Raw genomic sequence first — 20,921 nt, forward strand, 5'->3', positions numbered from 1 at the left:
CTCCACAAGGGGCTCAGGCTTCCCACTACCACCCTGAACCTGAAGGACTGGAGTGGGAGGCCATTCTAATGGGCGCCTGTCCAGTCCACTGTATATTCAAGGTTGTCTGGTCCGCTCCTACACAGGAACGGGAGAGAGAGAGCCTCAAGACTGTGTGGTCTGCCCCCTCATGGGGGCAGGAGAGACACAGTGAGATTGTGTGGTCTGTCCCCTCACAGGGGCAGAAAAGACACAGTGAGACTGTGTGGTCTGCCCCCTCACAGGAGCAGGAGAGACAGTCGAAACTGTAAGCCGCGGCTCCCTAAGTCTGTCGGTAAGTGTTGTCTGGTCTTTGTGCCTGTGATTATTTTTGTGTGTTTCTTTCTTGCACTGTGCCTGACTGACAAATGAATGATGGGGAACATTCCTTCCACTCCCCTGGACTTGACTTTAGCTCACTGGAAAGATGTACAGGTGACAGCCCACAATCAGTCAATCAGTGAGAGTGTCCTCAAAAAAGAACTCAAGGGGGACCCCCCACCCAGCCTTCTTAAGCAGAAAATTGCTTGGTGTGCTAAAATGTTTTACTAAAACTATCAAGCCCTGGGAAATGAGGCTGGAGAATGCTAAAATCATTTGTTAAAAGTTTTTGTCTTAAAATGTACATTCGATGCTTATTCAGCATGCTTTAAGATCTTTTGAATATGTATGTGTGTGCATGTGTGAGTGTGAACATGTTCAAGACTGCAGTATGCAAAACTAAGTTTAAGTTTAAATTCAAATGGTCATCAAGTTTGGGCATTACCAAATGCTTTAAAGGATTTCTCAGGGTTCTTTAATTAAAATTTAAAAAAAAATCACAGCTAAGTGTCAGAAATTTGGATTTAAAAGGATATATATATATATATACTAATGGGAATAGTAGTAAACTCTCATTAACTCTATGTATGTAGGAAGAAATGGCAAAATGGGCCAATGTTTCCCACTAATATATTGGAAAGCTGAATGGATAAGTATTTCTAATTGTAATTCTTGCATTAAGGAAAAATTCAAAGGTCTTCATGCCATGCAGTAACTGGGACTGAAGAAAAGAAAAAGAGGCTCTTTTGAAACAAGCAGCCCGTAGGCAAAGGGTGGCACCTGGTTTCAGAATGCCTGTGAGCTTCAGTTTTTCCGATGCAGATAAAAGCTAAAATGTTGTGTTAGTGTTAAAAAGGCTTTGGAAATCAAGAATACATTTCTAGATAAGAAATTTGGAAGTAAAATTGTCCTAAATAATTATTGCAAAGTGAGAAAAGGACACTTATGGCTACCAAAATGTTTAATTGCCATTCCAGCTTCTTTGTAGGTTTTTTTTTTTGTAACAGTTTCCAGCAGGCCCACAGAGAAGCACAGGTAATTCCTACAAGTTTGTCAAGATCTAATACTGGCCCTTAATAAGTTCCAGGTAAGAGCATGCTTAAAAACTACTTCTGTGTGGACCACCTTGTTGCTTCTAATTGGTGTAAAGTGGCCTCTTGTAAGAATCACTGATCTGAAATCTGTGGTTCGAAGCCAGCCCGGGCAGAGAAAGGTCCCTGTGAGAGACTTGTCTCTAAGAAGCCAGCAGGGTGCTGGGAACAGAGTTGTGTGGAGCTCAAAGTGGTAGGGTGCTAGTCTTGAGCTGGAGAGCTGGGGGACAGCGCTCAGGCCCTGAGTCCAAGTCCAGTGGAAAGTCACTCCTCCTGGGACAAAAGCGATGGATCATCCAGAGGCAGTAAGCCGCTACTTGGATGTCAGAGATGGTGTCAGATCCTAGAGTCACTCCTGTTTGGCCTTTCAAAAGTTAATCAAAGCCGGGAAGTCCTAGAAGAATAGTTCATAAGCATGCCTTTCCAATGCCCATGTCTGTCTACTGGGCAGTAACTTGCCAGTCATTGGTGATAGTGGTTATTAAGGATAAGTTTGTCAAATGAGAGAATAGATTAAAATCTCACCCCCTTACTCAAAGGTCTGACTGGCAGTGAGAATTTTAAGCTGATACATCTGTTTAGGAAAGCTTGTAGACCTGAGATTGTGTCCTTATTGAGATCTGTTAAAGGCCTGCAAAGGTAACTTTTTAGGTCATCAGAGATCAGTTCCCCAGCCAGTCAGGAGAGCAAGCATTGGCTGTCAGATGCACGTAGACTGTGCTGAAAATCCCTGTGCCTAAATCAGCCAGACAAGTCAGAGTTCCTGGGAACAGACTTTAGTAGACCCAGGGCCATGAGCTTTGCCTCCTGTGCCCCACTATTCCCAAGAAGGCTTGGAGTGGATAAAGAAAATGCCCATGGCCCACAAAACCCCTGGACAGAGAAGGAAAGAATGACTGGTGGAAAAGTTGTGAAGGGAAACTTACCTTGCCACAAGGGCTGGGTAAGGGGATCCTTAAGAGAATCCACTGAGCTTCTCACATAGGAACCCAAAAAATGCAGGACTTGCTCCGACACTCCAAAGTGAAAATTAGAGAAAGAGATCAACTTATTGAAGATATTGTTAAAAATTGCAAGGCCTGTCAGCTTACCAATGCCCCCAATCAACAATTTACTAAAGGAGCTCACCTCTGTGGGGATAGGCCAGGTGTATATTGGGAAGTAGATTTAAACCTGGAAAATTTGGATACAAATATTTGCTAGTTTTTGTAGACACCTTTTCAGGATGGGTTGAAGCCTATCCAACAAAGCATGAGACCGCGAATGTAGTGGCTAAGAAGATCCTGGAAGAAATCCTACCCAGGTATGTCAGACAACGGACAAGCTTTCGTCTCAAAAGTAAGTCAGGGAATAGCCGCCGCACTGGGGACAGATTGGAAATTGCATTGTGCTTAGAGACCCCAGAGTTCAGGACAGGTAGAGAAAATGAATCGGACTCTAAAAGAAACCTTAACTAAACTGGCCTTAGAGACTGGCACAGACTGGGTGTCACTCCTTCCTTTTGCTCTGCTTAGAGTAAGAAATTCTCCCTAGCAGCTTGGCTCTACTCCTTTTGAAATAATGTACGGGTACCCCCCGCCCATTATCCCTAGCCTTCAGACTGAATTGCTTGCTGATTTGGATGATGCTGAATTTTTGTGTAAACTCGATTATTTGCTGCTCATGCACAAGAATGTGACCCCAACATAAGGCATTATATGATTTTGCTTCTGTCCCTACCCCCCCATTTATTCAGACCAGGGGACTGAAATCCTTAGAACCACTGTGGAAGGAACCCTAGACAGCATCGCCACTTGGATTTGTTGCTTCCACGCCAGGCCAGCTGACCCCTTTGCCCTGGACAACGGCTACTGTAGTGGAACATGGGAGGTCTCCAAGCACCCAACTCAGCTGCTTCGCCTTCGCCTCAAGAAAAGAACGTTAGACTCAATATTGTTATAATTTTCTTTTTGCCTTCTTTCCTTACTACCCTGGCTAGTGTTGATGTTATTTTGGCAGCTCACTCCAAAGTGAGGTGACCCCCTTATTTTAGGTATTTTGGGCTTGCTCAGGAATATGGGTACAGCCACCTGACCCTTAGAGCACAGATGAGAATTTTATGTATTATTTTGTTGCTTACGTTTGGATACTAAACACTATACAGCTAATGGTAAGTCTGTATAGCTGAAAGTTAATTTTCAGTTTGCAGTTATCCTGCAGTCCCTTGGTAAAGTAGACTAAGGTTATAGGTTCCTGGCTAGGTAAGGTTAACGCCCCCGAGTCAGCCTGAAGAAGTTACAGAAGATGGATGATCTTCATCCATCAGCCCCTCTTTAAAACCGAGAAACCAGAGTTGTTTTTGGGAAGATGAAGCAGGATAAACTAGAGACATGCAAAACAGAGGTACAGAGACTGTATTTGTGAGAAACGCTGACAGGCCCTTTGGTTACTACTTTGGGCCCTATTGGCCCATGCCTTATCTCTATATCATCCCCTAGACATGCAAGCCAATGAAATGGACAGAATGGAGCCATGATTGGCTCCCAAGGTACCAAAAAGAAAAAGGAGGAAATGAAGTGCCAGACTTTGAAGTCAGGCCCCACTTTACCACGTGAACCCCACTTTACCACGCGAACCTGAGATAAGCAGGCCCTGTGAGCAAACCCAGGACAAGCCCATTAGGGCCCAGCCGGTCAAGAACTAACCACTAGGAATGCTTAACTCTGACTGCCCCCAGAGTGCTTCGAGCCCTGAGCCAATCAGATTTGTACCTGTGTCCTAATCTTGCTTGCTTGAACACCTGATTGTTGTAACTTTTTTTTTGCCTTTATAAGCCGTGTGTAATCACCGCTCGGGGCTCCCTCCTAACCTCTGCTGTGTCGGTGGGTAGGACGAGGCCCGAGTTGCAGCTCGCTTGAATAAAGCCTTGCCTTGCTTTTGCATTTCAGAATGTCTGAGTCTTGGTGGTCTTCTTGGTGGTGGTTTCGCGACTTGGCACAACAACTCCACTCCATGATTCTTGTTCCTGGAACTGGCTGAGTCCCAGTGGTCTAGGTGCTTGTTGCTGGGATGGCTTGCCCTCATTGGCATTCACAGGATTTGAACTCAGGGCCTGGGCACTGTCCCTGAGCACTTCTGCTCAAGGATAGTACTCTACCAATTGAGCTGCACTTCCAGCATTTGGCTGGTAAGAGATAAGTCTCTTCAGCCATGCTTCCAGCCTGGCTCTTCGCTGATTAATTGGGAGATGGAGTTTGAGAGAGATTTTCAGCCCAGGCTGGCTTCAAGCTGCAATCCAAGGCGACTTTGCCACAAAAACACTTTTTGATTTCCAATTAAAACAACAAGGAGACCAAGGGGACTAGAGCTTACCTGTACCTTTTTTTTTTTTTTTTGGCCAGTTCTGGGGCTTGGACTCAGGACCTGAGCACTGTCCCTGGCTTCTTTATTGCTCAAGGCTAGCACTCTGCCACTTGAGCCACAGCGCCAATTCTGGCCATTTTCTATATATATACTGCTGGGGAATTGAACCCAGGGCCTCATGTATATGAGGCAAGCACTCTTGCCACTAGGCCATATCCCTAGCCCCTTACCTGTACCTTGTCAAGAATTGACCAAATACTTGCCAGAATTCTGTAATGACAAAACTCAGTAGATGTGATGAGTTTTAGCACAGATGTATAGCTAGATGGACATACTAACAAATAACATTTACACAGACATACACACTGTGCATATAGGTTTTACAGCATGCAAAAATGAATTTGAGCAGTAGACTCTTCTGGAATTCCAATAGAAAATGAAATTTTTTTGCCTAATATTTTAAAACCACGGGGTAGGTTAGAAAAACAATTTTGCTAGCAAACAACGATTTTCAGATTATAAAATGGAGAAACCATATTTTGATAAACTCTAGTGGGATGCCATGTTGAGGGGGGTGGCAGGAGGACACAAACACACTAACAGAGAACAGGTAGCATGGCATAAGGGCGCCTGAGCTAATATCCACCACGTGGTCAATGCTAGAGAAAAGAACTTTTAGATATCTTTGCTGACAAAGCACATTGGTGGTCAAGCCTCAATATCGGAGGTCTGTGAAAAGAGGGAGCTTTGTGACCAAGGTACATTATCAGGATGGTACGACTTGGAGTTTTTATAAAGTAAGCAGGTAAGCAGGCTGATGAGAGAGGGTGAAAAAGGAAGAGAAAGAGAGGAAAAGAGAGAAAGAGAGCCTGAATACATGTGATTTCTGACCGTTTACCATTGCAGTGGCAAAAACTGTATCTGAATATTTCGAGCCAGCCTCATTGCACTGTCAAGAGGTGTGCTAGCAGTGTCCCGGGTCATGTGTGACTGTGATGCAAAACCCAAAAAGCACGGGAGGGAGGCGGCTGGTGAGTGGATGAGAGCTTACGGGCATAAGCGGTGGACGGAGCAGCAGGCGTTTCACTCACCAGGCTAGACAAGTGGTGTGGAGGTGGATGTGGATGTGGAGGCCAGCAATGGTATTAGTGAAAAGTGCCACGTGGGGTCTTGCGGCAGGACTGGAGATACTCCTCGAAAAAGAAGAAAAACAGAAGGGAATTCCTCCTGTCCTGACTCTTAAGCACCATCCAAGTCATGGCACCATATATGTTAGGTTTTTAAAGTAGGTAGCCGGTAAAGGAGAACGCCCCACAGTATTCAGGCAGCAGAGAAAGTTTATTACGGAACTGCTGGCCTGTGGCCAAGATGATCAATGGCCGGAGAGAAGGGAGAGAGCATGTTTTATTCTTAACTTGCAACTTATATGCAGTTTAGGAACCAGGGAATAGCATAGAATTAACTAAGGTTTAAGAATACAGGAAGGCCCTGAAGTTGGTAAAAGACCAGGGGCAGTAAAACAAGAGAAGGTTGAGTAGTTTACATAAAACAGACTCTTGTGGACATAATAAAACATCCAGGGATTAGTACTGTCCTTCAAGTAAACCATGTCCTTGCATGTCCTGGACATAACAACATAGCCAGAGGTTAGGATGAACTGTGCTGTTGGCTCCCTACATATCCCCCAACTTTGTTTAAAGAAGCGAACCTGCCTGTCTTAGGTTGGGTGGGTCGCCTTTGTCTGCCTTACCCGTCATAGAGAACTTCAGAGCAAAGCTGAAGACCCTGTCTTAGGGAGACCAGACCGGGACCCCCTCTTACCCGTCTCTGGCTATAATTCCTCTCAGGGGGAATTCATTTACTTGGAGCATGATCTTATGCTACTGGCTGGCTAAACTCATAAAAGAGTTTTGCAATAAACAAACAATGCAAGGAAGGAATAGGAAAGCCATCAGCAAAAGTATCCCTGGGCAGAGCAATGTCATTAGCAGCCCCTTAACATTAGTCAAGGAAGGGATATACTGTTGAAGTTGTTCAAACAGTTCTTTTGCTGTTTTTGCCACTTCAGAGTCCAGAGGCGGAGCTTGCTCTAGACCACTTATTTGCCTATGGAGTTGAAAAAGATCTAAGGACAAATTATTATGGTGCCAAATACCATTAAGATGTGCTACAACTTGTTCCCAAAGATAGCTTGACCCATTTTATTTATGGAGGGTCACACAAATAAAGTCAAACCCAGCATGGCAGCGCACCCGTTGCAAAGTTTGTAAAGCACGAATTCGTTTTCCCAGAGACAGCACAGATTCATACAATGCTTCTAATTATTGTTCTACCTTATCATCAATCCTGCCTTGAAAGTGTAGGGCTTGCGTAGTATTATCAGCAAGCTGATTAACATAATGAGCTATCTGCACACTTTGTGTTAAAGCCACAGTAGCTACTACAGCTCAGGCAGCCGAGGAAATAAAGGCTATAAGGAGGGGCTGGGGATATAGCCTAGTGGCAAGAGTGCCTGCCTCGGATACACGAGGCCCTAGGTTCGATTCCCCAGCACCACATATACAGAAAACGGCCAGAAGCGGCGCTGTGGCTCAAGTGGCAGAGTGCTAGCCTTGAGCAAAAAGAAGCCAGGGACAGTGCTCAGGCCCTGAGTCCACGCCCCAGGACTGGCCAAAAAAAAAAAAAAAAAAAAGGCTATAAGGAGTGCTATCAATACCACTATAAATCATCTAGGGTGCATGAGCTCTTTTTAGTGTTTTAACACTTGAATACCTGTTTCTTCATACCAAGCTTCAGATACGTTCACAGGAAGCATGAAATGGAGGCCGCTTAATAACAATTATAGAATTTGCAAAAGAACAGTTAGTACAAGTAACATTGAAATACATGGCTCCTATAGAAATATTAAAAGATCCATACATAATGGCATAATGAGGTGTTACACAACTCATAATACTTTTTAAAGACGATGTATTATTTAGGGCAGCCACAAACATCCAGACATGACCTTGAGGGTGTCCATTAATCCACCACAGACCTAGGTTGTACTTGTTGGTGATATTGGCTCTGACCAGTCCACCAATTGAGAATTAGTTCCTGAAATATTGGTTTTAAAAGGATGTTCATGTCTACACTTTATGGGGTGCAGTTCTCCTGTGAATTCTACAATTTGGGAAGAGTTGATGCAGTGAGGTATCATGAAGGACGATGTAGAATTAGCCTGTACAGGGAACCCAATAGACAATGAAGTCATTCATATATTATACACTTGACTGTTATCAGGAATCCCAATTCGATGATTCATGGCTTACATTACAGTACAGCCTGGAATATGACTGTTGTGGTCTGTTGTAAAACATAAAGGGTTTCCAACGCCAGAAGCTGCAAAGTCTCCAATTTTAACGTGTTGGACAAATGGATCTGGAGCTGTAGTGTATGCTGATCTGTTGGCATGGACGAACACCTCAACTCCTTCCCAAGTGGCAGGGTGTAAAATCGGTGGATCTGGTACGTAAACCCAGTGGGTCAGTGTTTGTACCATTCTGATGAGCTTCCACAATCCGAACGCAAGGCTCAGTTAGCCAGCAGGCGTCATTTTCATCCTGTGAAAAAACACAAACATGTCCTTGACCCCATGTCAATATTGGATCAGGCCCGTGCCAAGCACCTGTTAAAGGATCTTTCCACTTAACTTGGGCAAAAGCTCTTTGCTCTCACTTTTCCCAGAACCGCTGTGCTGCGGAAAGGCCATTACAGTCCAGATTTTAAAAATTTACTACAAAAAAGTATGAGAAAGAATATTAACAGGAGAGAGGGGGTATAATTCCCCCCTTTTAATTTATAAATTTGCTGTTTAACAAACCGTTGACCGGTTCAACAATTCCTTGACCTTGAGGATTATAGGGAATTCCTGTAGAGTGAACAATTTGGTAAGATTTGCAAAAAGTTAGAAAAGCTCGTCTGAACTGTCCTGGACCATTATCGGTTTTAATATGTTTAGGAAGTCCAATAGTGGCAAAGCAGCATAAGACATGGGAAATACAATGTTTGCTAGCTTCCCTGATAATAGGAATAGCCATAACAAATTTAGAGTAGGTGTCTATGGTAACATGGTCAAAGCGGAGCCGTCCAAAAGAGGGAATGTGGGTAACATCCATTTACCAAACATGGTTGGCCACTAACCCTCCAGGCTTAATGCCATTGGAGGGCACAGGTAGGAAGGTAGTATAGTTGGGACAAGTTTTTACAATTTGATGAGTCACCTCACATGTGATATGAAAATGCAGACATAAGGCACGACTGTTTTGATGGTGTGCAGCATGTGTTTGCTTTGCTAAGTCAATTTGAGTGAGAAAAATTTGAGTAGCCTCATCCGTAATAGCACCGCCCTTACTTAATGGTCCAGGAAGCTTAGTAGGAGCACGTATAAATCTAAAAAAGCACGGACAGGTGCAAGAGGGAAGAAGAAGTTGTATCTGGAGAAAAACACTTTGGATTGTGGAATTAGCTGTTCCAAGAAAAGGGACAGTTTCTATGACCTGAAGGGCTTGAATAACATAATGACTATCCGAATACAAATTAAAAGCTTTAGTAGGTAAAAGTGTAAGGGCCTGTAAAACTGCTTGAAGTTCAACTTCCTGGGCTGAAGAAAGACCAGTGTCCCAAGATTTAGTTTCACCATCAATAGTAAGAGCGGCTGTTCTGTTAGAAGATCTGACTGTAAACACCAAGGCAGCCGTAGAAAGAGGTGATAGAGATACAACCCGAGGAAATATAAAGGTGTAAGAGGAGGCAAAGTGAAGTAATTTGGGGATAATGATGTGAAATTGTGCCCATAAAATTGGCTCAGGCAATGACCCAGGAATCACAATGAATATAAAGCCATTCATGCTGTTGTAAAGTAGAGGGGATATAAATAACCTGTGGATCTCGTCCAAGATACTTACAAGATTCCACACAGCACATATGGACTAAGGTGGCCACCAATTCATAATAGGGAGATCACACTTTTGAGGGAGTAGCACTCAAGGAAAGCCATAGAAGGGGTCCCTTCTGCCAGAGGACGGCTGTTGCAGAATGAATTGTCGTTAAAATACATGCTTCCCAAGGGGCTGAGTAATCAATAAAATTTACATGTTGGGAAGAGATGGCAGAATTTACTATGCTTAAGGCTTCAGCTGCTTAGTTGTCATTTGCTTGGGAGATGTAGTGTCAGGGTCCCCCTTTAATAGATCAAATAAGGGTTTTAATTCAGCTGTAGATAATTTAAGATAAGGACGAAGCCAATTAATATCTCCCAGAAAATTTTGAAAAATCATGCAAAGTATGCAAATGAGAAGTTTTAATCTGTAATTTCTCACTAGTAAAATAATAAGGACCTAAAATATGACCAAGATAAGTATATGGAGGATACTCTTGCACCTTTTCACTAGCTATTATTAACCCAAAGGAGGTGAGATCTTGTTTTAATTGTCCAAAAGCTTGGCGTACTACTGCAGGTTTTAGATGAGCTAATAAAATATCATCCATATAATGAATAATATAAACAAAAGAAAAATTTTTGCGATTAGAAGAGACAGCACGCGCTATGAAGCTTTGGCATAAGGTGGGGCTATTTGCCATGCCTTGGGGCAACACCAGCCTATGGTATCATTGCATGGGTTCTTTTGTGTCATAATGTCCTTGAACCCTTTTTCCTATTTTTTGCCAAACTTCTAAGTTAATGGTTCCTTCCTCTGGGAACCAGGGGCAGATTTCCTCGATGAAGTGAAAGAAACATTCTAACTGACTTTGCTCCAGTTTCACTCCCTGGGCATGAAGTGTCCCTTTGAGGGCTTGCATGTGTAGCATGCGGCCATTACCTTGTCCCATTATATTTCATCCCCAATGAGACTTTTCCGTACTCTCTCCCCATCTCTTGCCCAAGTGTTCGGACGTCCTTACCACAGCAGGGTCGTCTGCCTTCGTCCCAGGTGTTCAGTTCCCTGTGTGGGCGCCACTTGCCAGGGCCAGCAAGCAGCAAAAGGGAATCCTGATTGAGGGGGCGAGTATTAAAGAAAAAGAAAAATGCAACACAAGAGAAAAAAGACAAAAGATGGGGTCAGGGAGGTCTGCAGCTCAAGATTGAGCTCAAGACTGCAGCCATGTTTTTTCTTAACTTACAGCTTATATGCAGTTTGAAAACCAGGAAATAGCATAGAGGTAAAATTCCGGAACAAAAAAAGGCTTCAAGTTAGCAATACCCGACCATAGCTAACACAGGAGGAAGTTTGTTAACATAAGAATGGACTCCAGAGCAATATCTGATGATAGTTAAGACAGGATGAGATTGGTTAACATAAGAACGGACCCCAGAGCAATATCTGATGATAGTGTAGACAGGATGAGGTTGGTTAACATAAGAATGGACTCTGGCAAACAGTAAAGCTTTACCGATTTTCCATTAAGCCATGTCCTTGCATGTCCTTGAAAACGCAGCCAGAGGTCAGGAAGAATTTAACTGCCACTTGGCTCTCAACAATTCTGTACCTTCTGATAGCCTTCAGTAAACTTGTGATTATTTCTTTTCTATTAGCGCAACTATTATGCTAACAAGACATAAATAAAATGTGTCTTTGTTGACATTTCCATGATGTTGGGAGGCAGCTGTCATCCAGAGTCGTGCAAAGCCAGGTTCCAATGGCTCACTTGAGCAACACTTTCCACTTAGGAATTAGAGGCTCGGGAGAGAGCAGTTCAAGGCCAGCCTGAGCAAAAAGCTCATGAGGAGACCCTATCTCAACAACAGCTGTGTGGGGTGGTATGTTCCTGTCATCTGTGATACAAAATGGTTAATATCTAGAGGTCTATGTCTCCAGGTCAGCTGGGGTAACAACAACAACAAAAAACCCGAATTCAGCCGGGTGGCAGTGGCTCACGCCTGTCAGCCCAGACACTCAGGAGGCTGAGATCAGAGGATTGTGTTTCAAACCCAGCAAGGGCAGGAAAGGCCATGAGCCTCTTCCCTTCAATAAACCAGCAAAAGCTATAAGTAGACAGAATCCCCGAATGTGCAGCACAAAAATAAAAGGGACAGAGAAAAAACTTTGTAGTTGTACCCCAGACTTGAACATGAGCACACACATACAAACACAAGTCTGACAAAGGAACAGGAGACAGGAGGTCCCCATTCATCTAGGGTGAGGAGCACAGCAGATGGAGTCCTGGGTAGGTCAGAGCCATGAGACACAGACTACCTTCTCAGAGTGGGATCCTTGCTTTGGCCCCTTCTGCTTGTGAATTAAAGATCCATGCACCCTAACATCTCTGAACCAATGAACACTGAAAACATACACACAACCCCACTCCCAACTGTCTCACGCAATGGAGCCCTGAAATGATACCATCTACTAGTGCTTGCTTTTCAATTTTATTTATTTGTTTCATGGATACAGTAAATGACACACAGGAATTAATTGTCTCAGAACTGGGAGGTTTGCTTACAACCATTCAGATAAAGAAGATCAAGTTCCAGTTCTTTCCATGCTCAATTCACTCGAGATTCCTGATGGTGTGTACACAGGACACATGTACCCCCAAATAAGCTCAGAGTCTCCTGGAGTCCAGAGCTCTGGTTGGATGGAATAGCTCCAGATCAGAGGCCCTGCCTCTTTTACCCACACTAAATTTGCAGTATGCATATATCAACGAACACACTTCTGTCCTGGCTTTTATTTCTGATGCAGAGAAGGGATTGGAGGAGAGAGATGGCTGACTACACAGGCAGATGAGAGAGGTCAATGAGGCTCTCCTCGGTGGCCAGCCAAGATCCATCAGGCTCCAGGAGATAGAATCGGTAGGAGATTTGGGCCATTGCCAGGTACCCCCTAGTCCAAATCTCTGGGTGCTCCTTCCCCAGATCGAGCAATTGCAGTTTCCAGTGAGTGGGACGCTCCTTCTGGAAAAGAAGCAGATCCCGCCCATCCAGGACAGCTTTGAAGGTGTCCAGTTCTGGTGACTGTGCCAGGTCCCCTAGGGGGAGACAAGGGAAGGGCCAGGCCCCCACCATGACCTTCAGCGTCTCTCTGTGGCCCCCTGTGTAGAACTGCATGAAAAAGGAAGGGAATAGAAGCAAGTGCAGATCGTCCAGAGCAGAGCTAGCTAGAGACGCGTGGCTCAGCAGACCCTGGGTGGCAAGACACTAGAGGGAGGGTGGTATCCTCTTGCTCATCTTGCTGGATGACATGTGGATCAGGTGTGCAGGGCTCTCTGAATCCCAGCTTGGACAGGAACTTACTGCAGACTCAGGGACTCTGTTGCTGCCCTTGATCCCTGGGCCCCTTTATACACTCAAGCCCCGCCTTCATGAGTACACTTCAACCAATCAGAGTACAGATTCGGGTGGGATTATTGAGCCATACCTGTATGGGGCGTCAATCTCTGGATTAGTACAAAAATCTGCTTCCAATACAAAAGTGAAGGGATTAAGGCATGTTTCCCACCTACTCTTTGAAATGTAAATTACACTGAAGCAAAAAAACAAACAAACAAACAAAACCCAACCCTTCTTCTCCAACCCCTCCAGGCATTCCCATGCTACTCTACTGCCCTGGGGCTGAGAAGAATCACAGCCCAGCCCCAGCCTGCTGGACAATCTGTCTCTGTATTGCTTTTTTCTCCTGACTTGTTCCTTTATTCCTTCCTTATATAATTTCTTCCTTCCTTTTCTTTCCTTTTCCTGTTTTCCTTTCTGTCACCTTTCATTCCTTCCTTCCTTTCCTTACTGCTTATTCTTTGTCTTCCTTCCTTTCTTCCCGACCTGTCTGCCTGCCTCCAAGCTTGCCTTCTTTCCTTCCTTACTTCACTCCTTTCCCTGTTTCTTTCTTTCCTCCCCTTCGTCCATCTTTCATGTCTACCTTCCTTCCTTCCTTTCTCCATTTCCTCCTTGCATTCTTCCTCCCTCCCTCCCTGCTTCCCCTCAACCTCCTTTGTCTCTCTCTCTTTGTTTCTTTTTCTTTCTTTGTCTTTTCTCTATTTCTTCCTTCCTGTGTTCCATCCCCTTCCTCCCTCATTCCTCCCTTCCTTTCTTCCATCCTTCTTTATTTCCTTCCTTCCTTCCTTCTTTCCTTGCTTTCTGTCTTTATTCCTTACTTTGCTACCTGGGTAGACATGAAGTAACTATATCTATATGATATAAGCGGAGCAAATGAAGTATTGCCAGCATTCTTGTGCCATTTTCCTCAAATCTCAACCATGACTGGGTGACCTATGTAAGGAACTCATCTCTAAATGAGTGAGAGATGAAGAATCAGTTCTCTTGCTCTCATGGGAGGTCCAGCCAATCAGAGTGCAGCTTCTGATGGGATTTGTGAGCTATCCTCCCACCACCCAGTACAACAAGAAGGGGTGTCACTCCCTGGTTCCTTCAAATCCTGCTTCCTGAACAAAAGTGAAAGGATTAAGGGCATGTTTTCCACCTACTCTTTGAAATGTAAATTACACTGAAGCAAAACAATTCCCACCCTTATCCTGTCACCCCTCCAAGAAGCCCCATGAGGCTCTGCTGCCCTGTGGTTGCGAAGGACCCCAGAAGATCCCCAGCCCAGTGCTAAAACATCAGCAAAGACTAGGGGACATTCCGTCTCTGTGTCTTTTTACTTTATTTCTTTGTTCCTTCCTTCCTCCCTTAGCATTTCTTTTCCTTTCTTCCTTTGTTTTCTCCCCTCTTCATTTTCTGTTTCTTCTCCTTTCCTTTTCCCTCATGTCTCCATTCTTCCCTTCCCTTTATCTAGAATATGGTCTATGTCGTTTTGAACCTGGTTATGGGGTGATGTGTTTGTGTGTTCATTTGTGCCAGTTCTGGCACAACTGGGCTTTGCCTGACTTGTTGGGCTCAATGCCAGCCAGAACTCTAGGACTAGAACCACAACTCCACTACTGGCTCTTTTGGAGTTGAATGGAGACTCAAGGCGTTCCCTGCTCCAGCTGGCTTTGAACTGGGATCCTCAGGTCTCAGACTCTCAGTGTAGCTCTAGCCATGAAAACTATTCTCATTCTTTGGTGCCGAGAAACGCTATCTCTTGGCTCATGCTTTAGAAACTTCATGGTTTTGGTTGAGGGACACACTAAATTACAGGTAATGAGGCATTCTTCCCCATGTAGAAATTTTCTTTAAAGCATGATAAAAACAAGTCCAGGTTCCAGTTCTTTACAAGGTAAATTCACTCCGAATTCCTGATGGGATTTTCACAGGACACATGTACCCTCAAATAAGCTCAGAGCCTCCTGGAGTTCCAGAGCTCAGGTTGAATGGAGTAGCTCAGGATCAGACGCCTTGCCTCTTTTACCCACACTGAATTTGAAGTAGGCGTATCTCCATAAACACACTTCCGTCCCGGCCTTCATTTCTGATGGTGAGAAGGGATTCCAGGATAGAGATAGCTGACTACACAGGCAGATCAGAAAGGTCAATGAGGCTCTCCTCCGTGGCGAGCCAAGATCCATCAGGCTCCAGGCGATAAAATTGGTACTTCCTCTTCTCAGCAAAATACTCCATAGCAATGTGGACCTTGCGGGTTGGCGTCATTTCTCTCAATGCCAGTGCCAACTCAGCCAGAACTTCGATTCTCTCAGGGTCAGTATTTCCTTGGTCGCCATCATATGGGTCTTCGTAGCTCTCCAGAGGGGCAGAATAGAGCCCCTTTTTCAAATGGCCCAACCTGGCCATGAGGATCAGGAGGTCCTGCAACCTGGCCAATGAGATGGGGTTGCACTAGAAATTGATGAAGCAGAGCTGAGCGCACTGGCTCATACTCTATCTTTCTCTGCCTTTCTTTTTCTTCCTTTCTTCCTCTGTTCCCTCTCTCCTTCCCTCTGTCCGTCCTTCCTTCCTTCCTTCCTTCTTTTCTTCCTTCCTTCCTTCCTTCTTTTCTTCCTTTCTGTCTTCCTTCCTTCCTTTCTTCTCCTTCCTTCCCTTCATTGCTTCCTTTCTACTTTTCTTTCTTTTGATGTATCTCGGTAGAGATGAAATAAATATATCTATAAAATATACCAAGAGCAAATGAAGAATTTTCAGCATTGTCATGCCACTTTGATCAAATTTTGATTTCTAAGAAAAGTAAGCGCCGTCTCAGAAAACTAAATGCTAAAAACATCACACTGAACCATTTTTGTGTTGACTGTTTTAAAATAGGGTCTGACTTTTTGTTCTATGTTGGCTGGGCTGTGGTCCTGCTCTTCGTGCAACCTAGTATTGCTGGGATTACAGGCTTATGCCACCAAGCCCAGCCATTAGTCAATGTGGAGTCCCATGTCTTATTGCGAATACCTTTTCTTTTTTATAAAACTTTTATTTTCAAACTGATGTACAGAAAGGTTACAGTTTTATGCGTTAGGCATTGGATACATTTCTTGTACTGTTTTTTACTTCATCCCTCATTCCCCCTACCCTCCTCCCTCTTTCCCTTTCCCCCGCATGAATTGTTCAGTTCATTTATACCAAACAGTTTTGCAAGTATTGCTTTTGTAATTGTTTGTCATTTTTTATCCTGTGACTCTTGATTTTGGTATTCCCTTTCAATTTCCTACTTCTAATACAAGTATACACAGTTTTCAATGGACTCAGATAAGATACAGAGATAGTGTAGGTAAAACCACAGGAAGCGGATACAAGAAGATCATCAATAATTAAAGCTACAGTTACATAAAACACGTTGAATGTAGTTACAACAGTAACTACTATGGAAACTACTCGGTTCATAACATGGAGTTCATTTTACTTAGCATCATCTTATGTGTTCATAAGGGTATAGCTATTGGGATCCTGTGATCCTCTACTGTGGTTTGCCTAAACCTGTGCTAATTATTCCCTAGGAGGGAGACCATAGAGTCCATGTTTCTTTGGGTCTGGCTCGCTTCAGTTAGTATAACTTTTTCCAAGTCCTTCCATTTCCTTACAAAAGGGGCAATGTCATTCTTTCTGATAGAGGCATAAAATTCCACTGTGTAAATGTACCACGTTTTCCTGATCCATTCGTCTACTTAGGGGCATCTGAGTTGGTTCCAGGTTCTAGCTATGACAAATTGTGCTGCGATGAACATTGTTGTGCTGGTGGCTTTAGTGTGATTTTGTTTGTCGTCTTTTGGATAGATACCCAAAAGTGGGGCTGCTGGATCATAGGGGGGTTCTATGCATAGCCTTCTGAGGAATCTCCATACCGTTTTCCAGAGTGGCTGAACCAGTTTACATTCGCATCAACAATGAAGTAGGGATCCCTTTTGACCACATCCCTTCCAACAATTGTTATTGTTAGTTTTCTTGATATAGGACATTCTTACTGGGATGAGATGGAATCCCAATGTTGTTTTGATTTGCATTTCTTTTATGGGCAGTGATGTAGAGCACTTTTTCATATGTCTCTTGGCCATTCTCATTTCCTCAAAAGAGAAGTCTCTTTGTAAGTCGTTAGCCCACTTGATGAGGGGATTATTGGTTCTTTGTGGTTTTGTTTTGGAGGAATGTACTTTTTTTTAGTTCTGCATATATTTTAGATATGGGGCCTTTGTCCATTGTACGGCCGGTAAAGATCTTTTCCCAATCTTTGGGCTTTCTGTTTATTTTGCAAAATATGTCCTTTGCCCTGCAGAAGCTCTGCAGTTTGATGTATTCACATTTGTCCAACCTTTCTTTGATTTGTAGCCTTTCTGGGTCTTTGTTAAGGAAGTTCTGTCCCTGGTAGTAAAGGAAATGCAAATAAAAACAACCCTGAGATACCACCTCACTCCAGTTAGAATGGCTTATACTCTGAACTCAGGCAACAACAAATGCTGGAGGGAATGTGGGGAAAGAGGAACCCTTCTCCATTGTTGGTGGGAGTGAAAATTAGTACAACCACTTTGGAGAACAGTATGAAGGGTCCTCAAAAAGCTCAACATGGACCTACCCTGTGACCCAGCCATACCACTCCTAGGCATCTATCCTGAAGAACATGTCTCAGGATATCAAAAAGACATTTGCACTTCCATGTTTATCGCTGAACAATGCATAATAGCCAGATTATGGACAAAACCCAGATGACCCTCCATAGAGGAAAATGGATCCAAAAAATGTGGTACCTATACACATAGCGATTAGAAACGATGAAATACTGGTTTTCGCAGCAAAATAGTCAGAACTTGAACAAGTAATGTTGAGCGAGACAAGCCTAAAACACAAAAAACAAAGGGGCATGATCTCCTTGATCTATGACTGTTAAGGCGAAGGGAGGTGGGGTCAATAGAGACCAGGTCTGCGAAACAAAAAACTTCTTGTCAAAGGGTATTTCCAACAGGTTTGAGTCAGCGGACTTACATTACATAACTAAAACCAAACAACTACTCAACATATAAAGGTCAACAATAGACCTCTCAGTGGATCACAATAGCTCAAAAGCTATGTATGTATGGCCATATAAGACATGGATAAGCAAAATCTATTGTTGACGTTATATTTAAAGTTCTAGGTGAATTTCCTTTGGCGTATTCCATGTGGCTACATATGTTTTTGGTACACTGTGTATTGTATATATGTCTACATGAACTAGGGAAGGGAAAGAAAAACAAAGGTTTAAGATATCACAAGAAATGTACACACTGCCCTATTATGTAAATGTACCCATTTTGCACAACCCCTTGTCAACCAAATTTTATTCTTAAATAAATTTTTCAAAAGAAAAGGACGATCAACAAGCCTATACAGATGCAAACTCATGAGAGTCTTTATTGCAAGCTCAAGCCTGCACTCCCAACTGTCACCAACACAGCAGATCTGGATTGAGAGCCCCGACCCTCAGATAGGCAGGGTTTTTATTGTGATTGCAACAGGGGCAGGGTATTTCCAACTTAGCAGATACTTGATTGGATAGCATTTAGCAAGCAAGTCTTGTCCTATTTCTCATGGCTATCTAAACTTTCATTTATCTATTTTGGCTTTCATATTGGAACTGGCCTTCATATCAGGAATTGACAACAGGTGATCACGTAGCACTGATGCAGGGGGTTAGTGCAAGGGGTAGAGCAAGTCACAAATGGGTTAAGCAAGCCATTTACAGAAACAGAATATTGCCTTCAGGCTGACCTATTACCAACTTTATTTTAACAATTGTGTCCATGTTTTCCTATTACCACTAAGCAAGCTTGAGCAGGCTAACACAATCCAGTACTCAATCATACGTAAACCAACCCAACAGTTACCATGGTATTTCTATTACTATTATGATTATTTCTATAGTCTATGACTATGATCATTTTTACTGTCCATTTCCATGGTTGCTACCCAGGCATAGAAGTGAACAATTGCTTCCTACGTGTTTAAAAGTCAAACTATAAGAAACTAGTCTCACGTGTGGAGGTGAAGCCCTCTATCATGGAGTCATCACCAGAGTTTAGAAGCTGTCATAATGTTAACACTAAAACTTATATTTAGTTACTCCAGTTTTCAGGTCAGCCCTAACCATACCAAAGAAAGGAATGAAGACAGGAGTCAAGGAAAGAATCAAGAAAGGGCAGAAAGAAGAATGGATGGAAAACAGGAAGAAAGAAATAGAGAAATGAGAAAGAAAGAAAAATAGAGAAAGTTCGAGAGAAACAAAGAGTATGGGAGGAGGCAGGGAGGGAGGGAGGAAGAAATCAAGGTGGGAATGGAGAAAGGAAGGAAGGCAGACAAGACAGAAGTAAGAATGGGAGGAAAGAAAGAACCTAGGAAGGGAATGAAGTAAGGAAGGAAAGAAGGGAAGCTTGAAGGATGGCAGACAGGTAGGGAAGAAAGGAAGGAAAACAAAGGAATAACCACTAACAAAAGGAAGGAAGGAATAAAAGTCGGCATGAAGGAAGAAAGGTAAGGAAAGAAAAGGATGAAACGATGGAAGAAAGGAATGAAGAAGCAAGACGAGACAGAAGTGTGTTCTTCGAGATATGCATACTGTAAATTCATCTATTGCATTCAATTGTAGCTCTGAAACCCCAGGAGATCCAGAGCTCTTTTGGGGGGTCCATGTGTCCTGTGCACACACCATCAAGAATCTGGAGTGAATTGAGCCTGGAAAGAACTGGGACATGACCTCGTTTTTCTGAATGGTTGCAACAAAACTGCTAGGTTGTGCACTAATAGATTACTAATTGTAATTACTGTATGCATCAAACGAAAATAAAAGAGGAAAAGTGAACATGAGTAGAAAGTATCATATCAGGGTACCATAGCGGGAGATAGTGGGACGTGGGCTTGTGTGTAGGTTTTCAATGTTCATTCGTTCAGAGATGTTAGTGTGCAAGGATTTCACGGGTGAGCCATTGGAACCTGGCTGTGTATGAATCAGGATGACAGCTGCATCCCAACATCATGGAAATGTCAACAAATACACATTTTATTTATGTCTTGATATACTTGCCTTAATAGAAAAGAAATAATCACGAGTTTGTCGAAGGCTATCAGAAGGTACAGAATAACTTTATTCTGTGCAGTCCCAGTATAGAAAAAAACTATACGATGTACTCAAACTGATAAAACTAACTTTGTCTACACACCTGCAAATGAGATGTGAGGACCGGGATTCAAAGGTAGCCCAGGCAGGAAAGTCCATGAGACTCGTGTCTCTAGTGGAGATAAGAGCTTGCCTGACCTCCAGCTGCCTTTCTCCTGAGCTTAGTTCTGCAGGAAGTCCCTCCATCACTCTGGGCACTATGGCTGAGGAGCAGAAAGAGTTCTGTTGCTCTCATGGGATGTCTCTGGCACTTGATTTTGAAATTCTGCACCCACCCACCCCCCACCCTGCCCCAGCTTTTCTACAACTTTCGAGCTATCCACGTTTGGCCTTGGTTATGAGTTTTGGCTGTTTGAAGTTTTCTGAGACATCAAAATTTGATCAAAGTGGCACGAGAATGCTGAAAAATATTCATTCGCCCTTCAGATATCTTACAGGTATATTGAATTCACGTCTACCGAGGTACACCAAAAGAAAGAAGTAGAAAGCAGCAATGGAATGATGGAATGATGGAAGGAAGGAAAGAAACAAGGAAGGAAGGAAACAAGGAAACAAGGAAGGAAGGAAGGAAGGAAGGAAGGAAGGAACGAAGGAAGGAACGAAGGAACGAAGGAACGAAGGAAGGAAAGAAACAAGGAAGTAAGGAAACAAGGAA

Source organism: Perognathus longimembris, chromosome 27 (assembly GCF_023159225.1).
Source record: "Perognathus longimembris pacificus isolate PPM17 chromosome 27, ASM2315922v1, whole genome shotgun sequence".
Taxonomy (NCBI): domain Eukaryota; kingdom Metazoa; phylum Chordata; class Mammalia; order Rodentia; family Heteromyidae; genus Perognathus; species Perognathus longimembris.